Below are 17,959 nucleotides of genomic sequence, written 5' to 3'. Positions count from 1 at the left end.
AATCAGCTGTGATTCTTTTTATTCCAAGTATTTGGGATATGCGGACGTGTGGCAGTGAGATCATCGATATTGATCGAGCCATGAGAGTTTCATTGATTAGTGATTGTCTGATTAGGGTTGATATCGTCAGGCATGGCGAGAGCTACAGTATATCGATTTGATTGATCAGATTATTCCAATCGGTATAGATGGGATATAGTGAATCAAGAAGTACTGGGAATGGTACTTTAAGTATGGTATGCTTTGATATAACGATTCATGTGCATTTAGGAAATTCTTTAGTCGCTAAGGGATCTCCAGGAATGCGGGAATCGAGACTTTTGGATTCTGCGAATCACGAAAGTGATCATTAGTTGGCTCTTGTGATCGTGGATGTTGGTAACGTTGCTTTGGCTACCAGTAACGGATTTTGATCTGAGCATTGCTTGGTGTTAGCAATGAATTATTCAATTTACGGAAATATGATTCAGTGATCATCCCAGGTTTGTCAGTGGACGAATTTTGAAGACTGTTAGTCAGAGTGTTTTGCTTGGGGTGCTTCCAGCAGATTTCTCAAGATTTGTTGTTGAGAGGCGATTCGACAAGTGCTCATGGATTTCAATAAACATTAGCAGGTTAGCATTAGTTGTTTCATGGGATGAAACAACAGCTGAGACTTGTGTTTCTGAGTCTGGCAGGATTTTCGTCACTGAGATCCCAGTGCATTTTGATATGTTGTGTCATTGAGAGGGTTTGATAATGTAATTGCCGCTAGTATTGATAGATTCTGTGGGGGATCAAGGTGAATCAGTTTGGTTATCCCCGCTAGGGAGCCAAGGATTTGGTTATCTGGAATAGGATAAAACGGAGATTGTTTTCGTCGATACTATCTCTAGTTCCGAGATAGAAGTAAGCATCTGATATAAGACTACTGCTGGGAATGGTGTTAGTACATCTGGGAGTTTCAGCAGGATGATAGTGAATTTCGAGGCGACGACCTCGAAGAATACATTTAGACAAGAAATTGTGTATAAAGATTTTGTCATCTGGTTACTTAGTTGGTGTTCTTTGGGAAACATTCATCGGGCAGAGTGAGTACTGAAAGTACGTACTATGATGCCAGGAATTGTCAGGATTTTGTTGTTATCCATGGAAGGATGACTAATACGATTGAGTAGATGCTATCTACGATAGCGGGATTCAGATCAAGGTTTATCGCAATCAGTCTAAGGATTTCAGATGGTTAGAGTGGTGGCAGTGATGCGATTGCTTTGCGAACTGGTGGCCGGTAGTTGCCATTTCTATTTGCATAAGGTACTGTTTTGGAAGATATATTTTATCCTTCGTGATAAAAAGTAACCCACACGAGTTCTTGAAAAAGGGATATCTAGGGTTTGACCGAAAGTCAAATCTAGATCAATTTGTTTTAGAACTTTGCGATAACGTCAAGGGATGCGATGTTACCGTTAGACCAGTGAAATACAATGTGTTGTATTTGGTTTTATCGTGGACAGCGATGGAGTTCATGCATGTCTAGAGAATAGCTGATGGCTAGTTACGATCTTAGCAGGAGTGTCATCGCTAAGATTTGTAGGAAGTGTGGCTGATACAGTCGGTAATTTGGACCGAAGGTGCCATGTTGTTGCAGTTATCGATGGATAACTGACGATAATCAGCAGTGTTACTCGATTCTCGCAGGATTGCAGATAAGAAGGAAGTGATTTCTAGAGTGATTGTTAAAAGCGTACGAGTTTGAAATCAGTGCGAATTATAAATCGAGTTTATGTTCTGATGTGGTTCAGTGAATGAACAGACCTTGCAGGTTTAGCGAGGTTTGGTCTTGTCGAAGGTTATTTGACCAGATGTTTTGAACCGGAACTACTAATGAATTGGACGAATGGTTTATACTATAGTCCCGAGGTTTACCTTAGATTTCGAGGACGAAATCCTTTTAAGGTGGTTGGAATGTAGTGGCCCATATTCAGAATTAACGATAATGAGAAATTATCATGTGATCATGTTAGATTTAGTAAAACGTGATTAAGAAGACTTCTAAATGGATTAACGGAGCCCGAAAATAGACCCAAAATGATCAGAAATTGAGGGCAGACAGATCGGAAGCTCCGAAGTTAGGATCAGACGCTCCGAATGTGATCAGAAGCTCCGATGAACGATAGGAAGCTCCGATCGAATTACGTCATCCATGACGTGTGGTTGATCGGAAGCTCCGAACAGGATCGGAAGCGCCGATCACCCCTATCCGAAGTCAACCAGTGAGATTTTGACACGTGGCAGATGAGGATGTTCGGAAGCTCCGATGGCAGGATCGGACGTTCCGATCAAGAATCGGAAGTTCCGATCGAGGATCGGAGGTTCCGATCGATGCCTATAAATATAAGGCCCGAGGCATTCATTTCTTGCCAATTCCGAATTCTCTCCTTCGCCCTCGTGGCTCTATTTTAGGGCTTTGGGTACTCTTATTTTAGAGTTGGAGTAAGATATTTGTTTTAGTATAGTCAGACAGTGTCTGACATAGTAGCAGAGCAGCGCTCGTATTGTAGAGCCATGTTCGAGGCTGTGGATTCGCAGCAGGGGAATGCCCTAGTTGCGGGATAGTCGCCATCAGTGGGCTGACGACGGACGCAGGTATAGCTATGGTCTCCTTATATATTAAGGAGTATGCAATAGCTTAGTTAATACTTTTAGAGCTTATTGAATGATGCATGGGTATTTGCATTGTAGACTTGATGATAGGCTTGGAACCTAGAGTGGGACTACTAGGACTGCCTTAGAAAGGTACGTAAGTACTGACTGAGATTGCCAGCGGATATGCATGCTTATATGTTGCATTTTTGTGTTTGCATGTTATTATTGTTATGCGGCATGTGCATATCATATTGTGCCTGAACATCTGTATATCTTTCGAGATGAGCCAGTTAGGGTTGCTCAGCCCTGTTAGGACGTTTGATATCGAGTACCCTTAGTTACTGATACGTCGAGGACTCCGTGGTCCGTGTCCTTGATTCGGGAATGAGTGGTCGCACACAGTGGTTAGCTACCCCGATGTGACGAGCTTATATCCCAGGCGCCAGTCTGATCAGTTCGTACACAGTTATCCCAGATATGGATACCCTGTCATTTGCATGCATCATATTTGTATGTTTATCCGTGCTTTCGTATTGAGCTTAGAGCTCACGTCCAGTATTTTTCTGTGTATCTGGATACCCTATTCGACGGGGCAGGTGTAGGTGCAGTATTGAGCACCAGGATCTTGGAGAAGCCAGTGACCTTGAAGACAGCAGTATTTAGCTGTAGGTTTTTATCTAAGTAATTCGATTGGGTTGTATAAATCGAGTTTGTTAGCCGGTTGTATTCTGCCGGTCTGCTTGTATTTAGTCTTCCACAGCGATTTTATTTAATGCATGCTTAATTATGCTCTTAACTTTTATTAGGTAGTGGATCCGGGTCGGGTCGCTACACATGAGTTCGTCCTCGAATTCATAAATAGTATAGATATACAGACTGCATGCTCATAAGAATAAAGAATAACTGAAAAATGAATAAGAACTCACATCAGTGGAATAGATAAGGAAATCGTTGCTTCGTATCATCTTCAACTTCCCACGTCGCTTCTTCAACTCCGTGCCGACTCCATTGAATCTTCACCAATGGAATGGTCTTCGATCGGAGTTGGTTTGTCTTCCTATCGAGAATTTGAATAGGTTGTTCGAAATAACTAAGAGTATCATCCAACTCAGCTTCATCAGATCGAATCACATGAGATGCATCAGATATATATTTCCTCAGCATCGATACATGAAAGACATCATGTATCCCAGATAAAGACATAGGAAGAGCGAGTCGATAAGCTAGATTGCCTATCTTCTCGAGAATCTCATACGGCCCAATATACCTCGGAGATAATTTTCCTCGTTTGCCAAATCGAACTGTGCCCCCTGAACGGTGAAATCTTCAGAAACACTCTATCTCCCTGATCAAAAGATAACGGCCGTCGTCGTACATTTGCATATCTCGTCTGTCTATGCTGCGCTATTCTCATTCTCTGCTATATCAATTTCACTCTCTCAGTTATCTGTCTGATCATATCTGGCCCTAACTCAGGTACCTCAGAAACATCATCCCAATACAAAGGCGATCGACACTTCTTCCCATATAATGCTTCGAATGGTGTCATATCTATACTCATCTTATAACTGTTGTTATAAGAAAATTCCACAAGTGGTATAGAATTTTTCCATGTAACACCAAAATCAAGTACTACACCTCTAAGCAAATCCTCAAGCGTATGAATAGTTCGTTCGGATTGACTGTCAGTTTGAGGATGATAAGCAGTTCTCAAATGTAAACGCGTACCTAGAGCTTCCTGTAGGCTATGCCAAAAGTGCGAAGTAAACCTCGGATCTCGGTCAGATACAATCGACTTTGGCACACCGTGTAATCTTACCACTTCTCGAATATAGAGATCCGCCATTTGATCATGACGATAAGTCATTCGATAAGGAATAAAACACGCAGATTTCGTCAATCTGTCGATGATCACCCAAACAGAATCGCATCCTCAAGATGATCGTGGCAACTTCGTTACAAAGTCCATGGAAATGTGATCCCACTTCCATTCAGGAATCGATAAACTCTGTAATAAGCCACCCGGTTTCTTTCGTTCAGCTTTCACCTGTTGGCAATTCAAACATTTAGATACAAATTCAGTCACATCAGACTTCATTTGTTTCCGCCAGTACTGACTCTTCAAGTTGTTGTACATCCTTCTGCCTCCAGGGTGAACAATGAAGCGACTACAATGGGCTTCTTTCAGAATATTCTGTCTCAAGTTTGCAATATCGGGAACAACTATTCGGTCATTCACATACAAGATATCTTCATCACTAACCTTGTACTCAGACTGATGTCCTGATCGTATCATTTCAATCGACTTCTGCACATTCTGATCGGCTTTCTGTGCTTCTTTGATACGAATCAATAACTCTGGCTCAGTACTGATTGCATACACTCTCATCGGCCTTTTATCTGTCTCAAATACATATCCAAAACTACAACAATCTTCAATCAAATTAGATACACCTACCGTAGACAAGGATAAAGAACATACCTTTCTACTCAGGGCATCCGCTGCTGCGTAAGATTTTCCCGGATAGTATTTGATTTCACAATCAAAATCCTTCAATAAATCAAGCCATCGTCGTTGTCTCATATTCAATTCAGACTGTGAGAACAGATACTTCAGACTTTTGTGATCAGAAAAGATTTCAAACTTCTCGCCATATAAATAATGTCTCCAGATCTTCAATGCAAAGACGATTGCAGCCAATTCAAGATCATGAATCGGATACCTGACTTCATGTGGTTTAAGTTGTCGAGAAGCATAAGTGACAACATGTCCTTTCTGCATTAAAATACATCCCAAACCCTGGTGTGAGGCATCACAATAAACAACAAAATCACCAGTACCTATAGGGATTTTTAAAATCGGCGCTGTCGTCAATCTCTTCTTAAGTTCGATAAAACTTCTTTCACACGCCTCAGACCAAAGAAATGGTGCATTCTTCTGTGTAAGATGTGTAATAGGCTTCGCTATCGAGGAAAAATCTCGAATGAATCGACGGTAATAACCGACCAAGCCCATAAAACTTCGAATTTCTGGCACAGATGTCGGTCTCTGCCAAGTGATCACAGCTTCAACCTTACTCAAATCCACTGAAATGCCATCTCCTGAAATTACATGACCAAGAAAAACAACTCGCTGCAACCAAAACTCACATTTGGATAACTTGGCATACAATTTCTCTTCTCTTAATATTCTCAATACAGTTCAGAGATGTAGCACCAAGAACTTCTAAAATTTGAAAATCATGCCTAAAATTATTTTCAGTATTTATATTTTAATTTCTTGAAGTTAATTGTTTAAGTTTTAGTTAAAGATAGAATTGTTCGATTTATTTGGATTAAATGCCTTGAATTGTTTGGTCTAGTAAGTTTCTGTCCCGGCAGGCGACAATGGTGGGCTTCGGTGGCATATTTTCAAGACATTCACTTTTAAGATTTTTAAGTTAGAGGAAAAAGGGGGTTTTGGTCGGAAATGTAAATTTCGAACTTTTCGGGGGTCGGAAAGCAATTTTATTATTTCCTTGAGTTTATATCCTAAACTTTTCATAAGATAGGATTTTATTAAATCCGGGCTAGTTTAATTTCAATTAAAATGATTAGAGTTGAAATTTTAAACTTAGAAGTTTTAGAGGTGCAAGTTTTGAGGTGAAGAGCTACTTTAGTGCAAGTAGCACTTTTATTTGTCTTTTAGCACTTTTATAGTACAAGATTCTCACACACACACACACCAAAACCCTACACTCTCATTATTTTTCCCACTTAAAATTTTCACTCCCATTATTTTTTTTTCCTCGAGATATAAATCATTCAACACAATTAAAAACCCTAGCCCCTTCTAAACCCTAGTAGCCGCCTACCCCCCTTCTCCCTTGAAGCTCCCTCTCGGCCAAGTGCCTTCCGCCACCCCAAGCCGCCGCTGCCGCCGTCCACCGCCGTCCCCACTGCCGGAGTAGCTCCACAAGAAGCTTAGCTTGGTGTTAGCTTGAAGTTTCAGCTCTCCTTTCCTTTTATTTTCGAATTTTTGGGTAGTCAAGGTTGAAGGCAAGTGTAACTTTTTCTTGGGCACTCATTCAAGCAATATATGCTCCTCCCCCTTTAGTTTTCTTTTGAAAAATCAAAATTCATGAGGTTATGAGTATGTATGTGTTCGGTTTTAGCCTACTAAGGTAGAGGTAGGGCTGTTTTTTTTTATTATTGCATTTGGATTGTGTTTATGTGGTTAAATGATGAATTTAGAAGCTATGACATGGATTTCTATGAGGTTATATGCAATAATTCGAAAATTTCAGAAGTAAGGTGCCCTAAATTTCGAGATTTTGCATGTGTAAGGGCTGAAAGTGTAATGATGTTGAGGCATTTAATTGATGTGCATTGGTCTTGTTCGATCATCCATTAAAATGAGACTTTTGATGCTTAAAGGTTGATGTTTTTGAAATGTGAAGTGAAAGTGTGGTTGAGTGTTGCCCAAGTGCTTGGGAAAAGTCCTAAGTGATGTTATTTGAAGTGTATGGTTGTTTGGTATGGAGAAAAGTTGAGGAAAGAGGGTTATGGGGTTGAATTCTTGAGTTAGAGGTAAGTTGGATGTTGTGAGTGTGCAGGGCAGTACTGTTCACGGGGCAGGGCAGGGTATTGGCTGAGGTCTGGGCAGGGTTAGGCTATTCCATGGTAAAGTTCATGATGTTGTGATCGCGTCGGTATAAAATGGGCCCGAATCGGATAAGTATTGAGTAAGTTATGAGTCTTTTAAGTTTGTGGTGTAAGTGCAGAATTTTTAGAGTATAAGGGGCTGTCCGGGAATGTTTTTGGTTTGTAATGCTTGGGTGATCCTTGGAGGTTACTTTCTGGTCCTAGGGGTAATTTGGAGTGTTTATTAAGTGTCGGTTCAAGCGGGACGGGTTTTGGTTAATATATGACAAAGTTAAGGGTTTTTCGGTTCACTTGCTCGGGCTAAGTCAAGTTTGAGGAAATTTGTTGAGTGAAGTGTTTCTTTTGTCTTAGGGGCAGCCACTCATCCACCTTACACCCACATTTTTAGTTGAGTCTCATGTCTTAAAGGTTGCTTATTCGTGTGCATATGTCATGTTCTTGAGTTTCATAAAGTGTAAGGAAGTTTTCTTGTTTTGCATGCTATAAAGAGGGGTGAGTCGAGTCTTAACGAATGAAAAGGAAAAGAAAGTAAATGTTTTTGAATGAAGTGATTTTTTTGTGACAAAGAGGGGTGTTGCTAGGCCAGGGGATGCCTCGGTCTACTCACCAAGAGGTTATAGAAGTTTGGGTAGGGAGCAAGAGACATCTTGTTTATCCTTGCCACAGAGGGCAATGTGGGATCGGGAGTAATCTCGGTCTCCTTGCCACAGAGGGGCAATGTGGGATCGGGAGTTATCTTGGTCTCCTTGCCACAGAGGGGTTAAGTTCGTCGGGAGAAATCTCGTCGTCTTGCCGGCATGGTGCACTGCAGCCATGATCATGATCGAAACAGAGGGTCACAAATCAAGGAACTGATTTCTATGAGGAAAAAGAAAAAGGAAAAGAAAAAGTTTAAAAGTTAAAGTTTCATTATTTCAGATGACTTGTCTTACGTTGATGTCAGTCAGTCATGCATGAGGTTAAGTAAAGTATGAGGTTTATGTAAAGTAAGTTGAAAGTCTTCTATAGCGTGAGTTCATCAGTGCATGTTTACTATACCTTCTAGTTTCATGCATATTATAGTTAAAGTTGAGCTATTGCATCACGTATTTTAAACCCTTGTTATTACACTGTTTATACTTGTTGAGTCTTTAGACTCACTATGCTTGAATGTTTGCAGGTGAGGAGACTGTTGTTGAGATGGAGGGGCATGATCTACTGGGATGAGGCCACCGGCGGTGCAAGGCCCAGTGACCGTTGCTTCTTTATGTTTACGTTTTTCCGCACATTACTCTGTTATGTAAAAATGAAGAGTTATTTGAGTACTTTTAGTATTTATATCCAGGATGTGCATTCCCTGTGCTACAGTATGATGAATTTGTAGTATGTTTTCACCTATGCATGTTTATGATTATCGCGAACTTTTAAATGTCTTAGTTTACTTTATGTTGTAACCGGGAGGTGGTTACTAGGATTGCATGTTTATGTTTAGCGCACTTGAGTTTCAGTCAGTTTTTCTTTCCTTATTTGAACTGCTGACTGGGTCTGGATGGCTTGTTTGCCTTACAAATAGTTCATGGAAAAATTTTTTAAAAATCCGCAAATTTTCCTTTAAATTATTTTTAGTCTAGTAGTGAGGGTCGTTTCAGTTGGTATCAGAGCACGGTCTTGGTTTGGGCTGAGCCTACTGCCGGTTGCTGAAACTCAGGGGATCTCGCCTCAAAGTCTGTAAGATTTAAGTTTAATGTCTCTATCTGTTTAAGTTTTGATGTATTAGTTTCTTGAGTTGTTGAGAAATTTAAATTTGAAGTAAAAATATTTTCTAAGGCATGAAATTTTAATGTTGGATCTTCTCAATGCGTTTAGATGGCTCGTCGTCGTAATCAGCGTGCAGTTATGCCTCCACCGCCGCCTCCTCCACCGCCGCCGCCTTCACCGCCGCCGCAGGTGGATGTAGGAGGACAGGTGCTAGCGGGATTGGCCCGCATTCTCGAGCGTCATGTGGATGCTCCTAGAGCTGGAATGGGGACTGTTTATGAGCAGTTCTGGAAGATGAACCCGAAGGACTTCGCTGGCACCACTGATCCGTTGATAGAGGAGGGTTGGATTCGCTCACTAGAGGTGATCTTTCGCTACATGCAGCTGGGAGATCCAGATAGAGTGAGGTGTGCTGTGTTTCTCCTCCAGGATGATGCCGCCCTCTGGTGGGAGGGAATGGAGAAGATTGTGAACCCAGCTACTCTACCTTGGACTGAGTTCAAGAAGCTGTTCTTTGAGAAGTATTTTACTGCTGATGTGAGAGCCCGTTTGAAGACGGAGTTTATGAGCTTGAGACAGGGAGATTTGTCGGTGGCACAGTTTGTGGTGAAGTTCGAGAGGGGCTGCCATTTTGTGCCCTTGATTGGAGATGATGAGAAGGAGAAGCTGGAGCACTTTCTTGTGGGGCTTCGACCCGCCATCCATAGGGATGTACTTATGGCGGAGCCAGCTGATTATGCTTCAGCGCTGAGGCGTGCCTTGAGGTCCGAGCAGACACTGAGAGATATTAGCGCAGAGGAGCATGGCAAGAGGCCCTTTGTTCCACAGGGCCACTCTCAGCAGCAGAAGCACGGCAAGAAGCCGTATCGTGGACCACTGAGGCAGCAGGCACCACAGGGGCGTCAGGCCCAGAGACAGGCTCCTCCCAAGGCTGGGGAGAAGCCTATTTGTCAGGTTTGCCACCGTCCACACTTTGGGAAGTGCTTGAAGGACGCTGGAGTTTGCTTCAAGTGCAAGAAGCCAGGCCATATTTCTACCCATTGTCCAGATCTGAGGAGGCCTGTGCAGGGCAGGGTGTTCGTGATAGAGGCCGAGCAGGCCGACCCAGACACTACTCTCCTCACAGGTAATATCTTAAACTCTTGGGTTAGAGCAGTTAAAGATTTATTGATGCATGTAACTCTAAGTTTTGCTTGTTTGAGGTTTTACTCTAGTAACTTGTTGCATGCCTTAGGATCTTAGACTGTTTAGCATGATTAGTATCTTATTTGGGAATCTCTGACTTAGAATGAGCCTAAGTAGAACTCGTGGTTTTAACTTCAACATTTCCATCCTTGTAACTATTGCTATGCAGGTAGGATTGTTGTGGCAGGTGTAGCCACGAGGGCCTTATTAGACTCAGGGGCTACCCATTCCTTTGTATCGGAGTCTTTGGCCCTTGAGAGGGGCATTCAGAGCGAGGAATTGGAGGTTGGATTCTCAGTTACTATTCCCTCCGGGGAAGAGCTATCCACCAGGAGATTGGTGAGAGACCTTGTGTTATTTCTGCAGGGTCGGTCAGTGGCTGCAGACCTCATAGTGCTACCATTGCCAGAGTTTGACTTGATTCTTGGGCTGGACTGGATGACGAAGAATGCGGTGATGATAGATTTTCAGCAGAGGTCAGTACTAGTCAGGCCTGAGGGCGAGGAACCGTTTTGGTTTGAGGCTGCTAAGAGCTTGAGGAAGACTCGAGTCATTTCTACTTTGCAAGCTCAGAGGCTTGTACTTAGTGGGTGCGAGTCATTTCTAGCCAGTTTATCTTTGACAGAGCTGCCAGAGCGACCAGTTATTTCTAATGTGGCTATCGTCAGGGAGTTTGAGGATGTGTTCCCTAGCGATGTTGTGGGAATTCCGCCCGATAGAGAAGTGGAGTTCTCTATAGATTTGGTTCCCGGTACTGTGCCTATCTCCAAGGCACCGTACAGGTTGGCTCCTACCAAAATGAAGGAGTTAAAAGAGTAGATTCAAGAGTTGCTTGACAAGGGATTCATTCGCCCTAGTTTCTCCCCTTGGGGCGCACCAGTCCTCTTTGTTAAGAAGAAGGACGGTAGTCTAAGACTGTGCATAGACTACCGAGGATTGAACGGGGTGACTGTGAAGAACAAGTACCCATTACCTAGGATCGAGGACCTCTTTGATCAATTGCAAGGTGCATCCATCTTTTCGAAGATTGATCTTCGTTCAGGTTATCACCAGTTGAAGGTGAAGGAGTCAGATGTGTCGAAGACAGCTTTTAGGACTCGTTACGGTCATTACGAGTTCCTTGTGATGCCGTTTGGGATGACGAACGCGCCCGCGGTGTTCATGGATCTGATGAACCGCGTGTTTCAACCTTACTTGGATCGCTTCGTCATCGTCTTCATCGATGACATCCTCATTTATTCGAAGGATAGAGTGGATCATGAACAACACTTGAGGACTGTCCTTGAAGTGCTTCGAGAGCATAAGTTATTAGCCAAGTTTGATAATTGTGAATTTTGGTTGGAGAAAGTTGCATTTTTGGGTCATATCATTTCTAAGAGCGGTGTTGAAGTAGACCCTTCAAAGGTTCAAGTAGTGAAGGAGTGGACTATACCGAGGAACGCGTCGGAGATTCGCAGTTTCCTTGGATTAGCCGGTTACTACCAAAAATTTATCAAAGGCTTTTCCTCTATTGCTGTGCCTATGACGGCGTTGACTAAGAAAAATGCCAAGTTTGTTTGGAGTGCTGAGTGCCAAAAGAGCTTTGATGTCTTGAAGGAAGCTCTTACGACAGCGCCAGTGTTGGCCATGCCATCTGGGCAAGGTGATTTTGTGGTGTATACTGATGCTTCCAAGATGGGATTGGGAGAAGTTCTGATGCAACAAGGTAGAGTTATTGCCTATGCCTCTAGGCAATTGAAGGAGCACGAGAAGAACTACCCTACTCATGACTTAGAGTTGGCAGCGGTAGTGTTTGCTCTTAAGATTTGGAGACACTATCTTTACGGAGAGAAGAGTCAGATCTTCACCGACCACAAAAGCCTCAAGTACTTCTTCACCTAGAAGGAGTTGAATATGAGGCAGCGAAGGTGGTTAGAGTTGGTGAAAGACTATGACTGCAATATTAGCTACCACCCTGGTAAAGCCAATGTGGTTGCAGATGCCTTGAGTAGGAAGACTGCAGTGATTTCCTTCTTGTCAGTGTCTAGACCGTTGCAGGTTGAGATTCAGAGGTATGGTCTAGAGTTTTATGCAAGTGGTAGAGCTCCCAGATTGTCTTCACTAAGTGTGCAGACTACACTTTTTGATCGTATCCGTGCAGCGCAGTCAGTTGATGAGCAGATTAAGAAGTGGAGGCAGAAGGATGAGGAGAGAGTCAATGGTTTGTATGCTATGGTAGATGGGATTGTGAGGTACAGAGGTAGATTTTGGGTTCCCGAAGGTGATTCTCTGCGAGTTACTATCATGGCAGAGGCACATACATCGCCGTACTCTATCCACCCTGGTAGTACGAAGATGTATCGGGATCTTCAGCAGCTTTATTGGTGGCCAGGCATGAAAGGTGACATTGCTCGATTCTTGTCAGAGTGCCTGACATGCCAGCAGGTCAAGGCGGAACATCAGAGACCGGCCGGATTGCTTAGGCCTCTCCCTATTCCTGAGTGGAAATGGGAGAATATCACCATGGACTTTGTTGTAGGATTGCCGAAGACAGTGAGAGGTTCAAATGCTATTTGGGTTATTGTGGATCATCTCACTAAGTCGGCGCACTTTTTACCGGTGAAGTTGACTTTCACGATGACTCAGTTCGCGGAGTTGTACATCCGGGAGATAGTCAGACTACATGGTATTCCAGTCTCCATAGTGTCTGATAGAGATCCGCGGTTTACTTCGTCTTTTTGGAAGAGTCTTCATTCCGCTTTGGGTACGAAGCTACTTTTTAGCACCGCCTTCCACCCGCAGACTGATGGCCAGTCCGAGAGGGTGATTCTGATTTTGGAGTATCTTTTGAGGGCTTGTGCTATTGATTTTCAAGGTAGTTGGGAGTCGAGACTACCACTAGTGGAATTCGCGTATAATAACAGCTTTCAGTCCACTATTGGCATGGCTCCCTACGAGGCACTCTATGGGAGGAAGTGTAGATCTCCAGTGTTGTGGGATGAGATAGGTGAGAAATCAGACTTTGGTCCGGAGATTGTTTAGTTGACCACCAAAGTAGTAGCTAAGGTCCGTGATAGGATGAGGACTGCCCAGAGTAGGCAGAAGAGCTATGCTGATCACCGGAGGAGAGACTTGGAGTTCTCGGTGGGTGATCATGTTTTTATCCGTATTGCACCCATGAAGGGTGTGATGAGGTTTGGAAAGAAAGGGAAGTTGGCACCGAGGTTCATAGGGCCCTTCGAGATTTTGGATAGGGTAGGGGTACTGGCTTATAGAGTGGCCTTGCCGCCTAACCTTGATAAGATCCATAATGTCTTCCATGTGTCGATGTTGAGGAAGTACATCTCGAACCCATCCCATGTGCTTAGTTCGGAACCGCTTCAGCTATCTCCTCACTTGACCTATGAGGAGAAGCCCATCCGGATTTTGGATAGACAGGAGAGAAGACTCCGTAACAAGTCGATTCCAATGATCAAGGTGAGATGGCAGAACCATTCGGATGAAGAGGCCACTTGGGAAGCAGAAGCAGATATCAGAGTTCGATATCCGAAGCTTTTTGGTAAGTTTTAATTTCGAGGACGAAAATTCTTATTAGGGAGGGAGGAATTGTAGCACCAAGAACTTCTAAAATTTGAAAATCATGCCTAAAATTATTTTCAGTATTTATATTTTAATTTCTTGAAGTTAATTGTTTAAGTTTTAGTTAAAGATAGAATTGTTCGATTTATTTGGATTAAATGCCTTGAATTGTTTGGTCTAGTAAGTTTCTGTCCCGGCAGGCGACAATGGTGGGCTTCGGTGGCATATTTTCAAGACTTTCACTTTTAAGATTTTTAAGTTAGAGGAAAAAGGGGGTTTTGGCCGGAAATGTAAATTTCAAACTTTTCGGGGGTCGGAAAGCAATTTTATTATTTCCTTGAGTTTATATCCTAAACTTTTCATAAGATAGGATTTTATTAAATCCGGGCTAGTTTAATTTCAATTAAAATGATTAGAGTTGAAATTTTAAACTTAGAAGTTTTAGAGGTGCAAGTTTTGAGGTGAAGAGCTACTTTAGTGCAAGTAGCACTTTTATTTGTCTTTTAGCACTTTTATAGTACAAGATTCTCACACACACACACACCAAAACCCTACACTCTCATTATTTTTCCCACTTAAAATTTTCACTCCCATTATTATTTTTCCCTCTAGATATAAATCATTCAACACAATTAAAAACCCTAGCCCCTTCTAAACCCTAGTAGCCGCCCACCCCCCTTCTCCCTTGAAGCTCCCTCTCGGCCAAGTGCCTTCCGCCGCCCCAAGCCGCCGCTGCCGCTGCCGCCGTCCACCGTCGTCCCCACTGCCGGAGGAGCTCCACAAGAAGCTTAGCTTGGTGTTAGCTTGAAGTTTCAGCTCTCCTTTCCTTTTATTTTCGAATTTTTGGGTAGTCAAGGTTGAAGGCAAGTGTAACTTTTTCTTGGGCACTCATTCAAGCAATATATGCTCCTCCCCCTTTAGTTTTCTTTTGAAAAATCGAAATTCATGAGGTTATGAGTATGTATGTGTTCGGTTTTAGCCTACTAAGGTAGAGGTAGGGCTGTTTTTTTTTATTATTGCATTTGGATTGTGTTTATGTTGTTAAATGATGAATTTAGAAGCTGTGGCATGGATTTCTATGAGGTTATATGCAATAATTCGAAAACTTCAGAAGTAAGGTGCCCTAAATTTCGAGATTTTGCATGTGTAAGGGCTGAAAGTGTAATGATGTTGAGGCATTTAATTGATGTGCATTGGTCTTGTTCGATCATCCATTAAAATGAGACTTTTGATGCTTAAAGGTTGATGTTTTTGAAATGTGAAGTGAAAGTGTGGTTGAGTGTTGCCCAAGTGCTTGGAAAAATTCCTAAGTGATGTTATTTGAAGTGTATGGTTGTTTGGTATGGAGAAAAGTTGAGGAAAGAGGGTTATGGGGTTGAATTCTTGAGTTAGAGGTAAGTTGGATGTTGTGAGTGTGCAGGTCAGTACTGTTCACGGGGCAGGGCAGGGTATTGGCTGAGGTCTGGGCAGGGTTAGGCTATTCCATGGTAAAGTTCATGATGTTGTGATCGCGTCGGTATAAAATGGGCCCGAATCGGATAAGTATTGAGTAAGTTATGAGTCTTTTAAGTTTGTGGTGTAAGTGCAGAATTTTTAGAGTATAAGGGGCTGTCCGGGAATGTTTTTGGTTTGTAATGCTTGGGTGATCCTTGGAGGTTACTTTCTGGTCCTAGGGGTAATTTGGAGTGTTTATTAAGTGTCGGTTCAAGCGGGACGGGTTTTGGTTAATATATGACAAAGTTAAGGGTTTTTCGGTTCACTTGCTCGGGCTAAGTCAAGTTTGAGGAAATTTGTTGAGTGAAGTGTTTCTTTTGTCTTAGGGGCAGCCACTCATCCACCTTACACCCACATTTTTAGTTGAGTATCATGTCTTAAAGGTTGCTTATTCGTGTGCATATGTCATGTTCTTGAGTTTCATAAAGTGTAAGGAAGTTTTCTTGTTTTGCATGCTATAAAGAGGGGTGAGTCGAGTCTTAACGAATGAAAAGGAAAAGAAAGTAAATGTTTTTGAATGAAGTGATTTGTTTGTGACAAAGAGGGGTGTTGCTAGGCCAAGGGATGCCTCAGTCTACTCACCAAGAGGTTATAGAAGTTTGGGTAGGGAGCAAGAGACATCTTGTTTATCCTTGCCACAGAGGGCAATGTAGGATCGGGAGTAATCTCGGTCTCCTTGCCACAGAGGGGCAATGTGGGATCGGGAGTTATCTCGGTCTCCTTGCCACAGAGGGGTTAAGTTCGTCGGGAGAAATCTCGTCGTCTTGCCGGCATAGTGCACTGCAGCCATGATCATGATCGAAACAGAGGGTCACAAATCAAGGAACTGATTTCTATGAGGAAAAAGAAAAAGGAAAAGAAAAAGTTTAAAAGTTAAAGTTTCATTATTTCAGTTGACTCGTCTTACGTTGATGTCAGTCAGTCATGTATGAGGTTAAGTAAAGTATGAGGTTTATGTCAAGTAAGTTGAAAGTCTTCTATAGCGTGAGTTCATCAGTGCATGTTTACTATACCTTCTAGTTTCATGCATATTACAGTTAAAGTTGAGCAATTGCATCACGTATTTTAAACCCTTGTTATTACACTGTTTATACTTTTTGAGTCTTTAGACTCACTATGCTTGAATGTTTGCAGGTGAGGAGACTGTTGTTGAGATGGAGGGGCATGATCTACTGGGATGAGGCCACCGGCGGTGCAAGGCCCAGTGACCGTTGCTTCTTTATGTTTACGTTTTTCCGCACATTACTCTGTTATGTAAAAATGAAGAGTTATTTGAGTACTTTTAGTATTTATAGCCAGGATGTGCATTCCCTGTGCTACAGTTTGATGAATTTGTAGTATGTTTTCACCTATGCATGTTTATGATTATCGCGAACTTTTAAATGTCTTAGTTTACTTTATGTTGTAATCGGGAGGTGGTTACTAGGATTGCATGTTTATGTTTAGCGCACTTGAGTTTCAGTCATTTTTTCTTTCCTTATTTGAACTACTGACTGGGTCTGGATGGCTTGTTTGCCTTACAAATAGTTCATGGCAAAATTTTTTAAAAATCCGCAAATTTTCCTTTAAATTATTTTTAGTCTAGTAGTGAGGGTCGTTTCAAGAGATGATCAGCATGTTCACACAGATTCTTAGAGTATATCAAAATATCATCGATAAAGATAATCACAAAATCATCTAAATATCTTTGAAATACTCTATTCATCAATCCCATAAAAACTGCCGGTGCATTCGTTAGACTAAAAGGAATGACTATGAATTCATAATGGCCATACCTGGTTCTAAATGCAGTCTTAGGAATATCCTCGTCTCTAACCCTCAACTGATGATAACCGGATCGTAGATCAATCTTCAAATATACCGACGATCCCTGCAATTGATCAAATAAATCATCGATATGAGGTAAAGGATAGCGATTCTTTACCGTTGCTTTGTTCAATTTCCGGTAGTCTATACATAATCTCATTGATCCGTCTTTCTTTCGAACAAATAATACCGGAGCATCCCAAGGGGAAACACTCGGTCTGATATATCCCTTAGCCAACAAATCTTAGAGTTGGTCTTTTAATTCTTTCAGTTCAATCGGTGCCATTCGGTAAGGTGCTTTCGATATCGGCTGTGTACCTGGCATCAATTCAATACCGAAATCTACCTCTCTGTACGGTGGCAATCCTGGAATCTCATCAGGGAATACATCTGCAAACTCACTCACCACCGGTATATCAGTCAATTTCGGACTAGACTTCAGTATATCAACTGCATAGATAAAAAAATCCCTCTTCTTCCTTCTGTAACAAATCAGTCATAGCAATAACAGATATCAAAGGAATTTTGGCTCGTGATCCCTTACCATAGAATTTCCATTCATCAGTCATATCAGGTCTGAACTGCACAATCTTTTGAAAACAGTCAATTGTTGCTCTGTACTTGGTTAACATATCAATACCGATTATACAATCAAAATCAGATAAACCAAGAATGATACAGTTAAGCTCAACTTCATTACCTTCGTACTATAGTACACAATTTCGTACAGACTTCACTGATACTATACCTTTTCCCAACGGTGAAGATATAGACACTACAGTAGCTAATGACTCAACAGGCAATGAATACAATGTAACAAATTGTTCAGATATGAAGGTATGTGATGCACCAGTATCGAATAAGACATAGGCAGGATAACCAGAAAGAAAACAGTTACCTGCAATCACAT

This window comes from Henckelia pumila, chromosome 2 (assembly GCF_033568475.1).
Source record: "Henckelia pumila isolate YLH828 chromosome 2, ASM3356847v2, whole genome shotgun sequence".
NCBI classification, from domain to species: Eukaryota; Viridiplantae; Streptophyta; class Magnoliopsida; order Lamiales; family Gesneriaceae; genus Henckelia; species Henckelia pumila.
The sequence above is the reverse complement of the archived record's forward strand: the minus strand, read 5'-3'. Positions refer to the sequence as shown.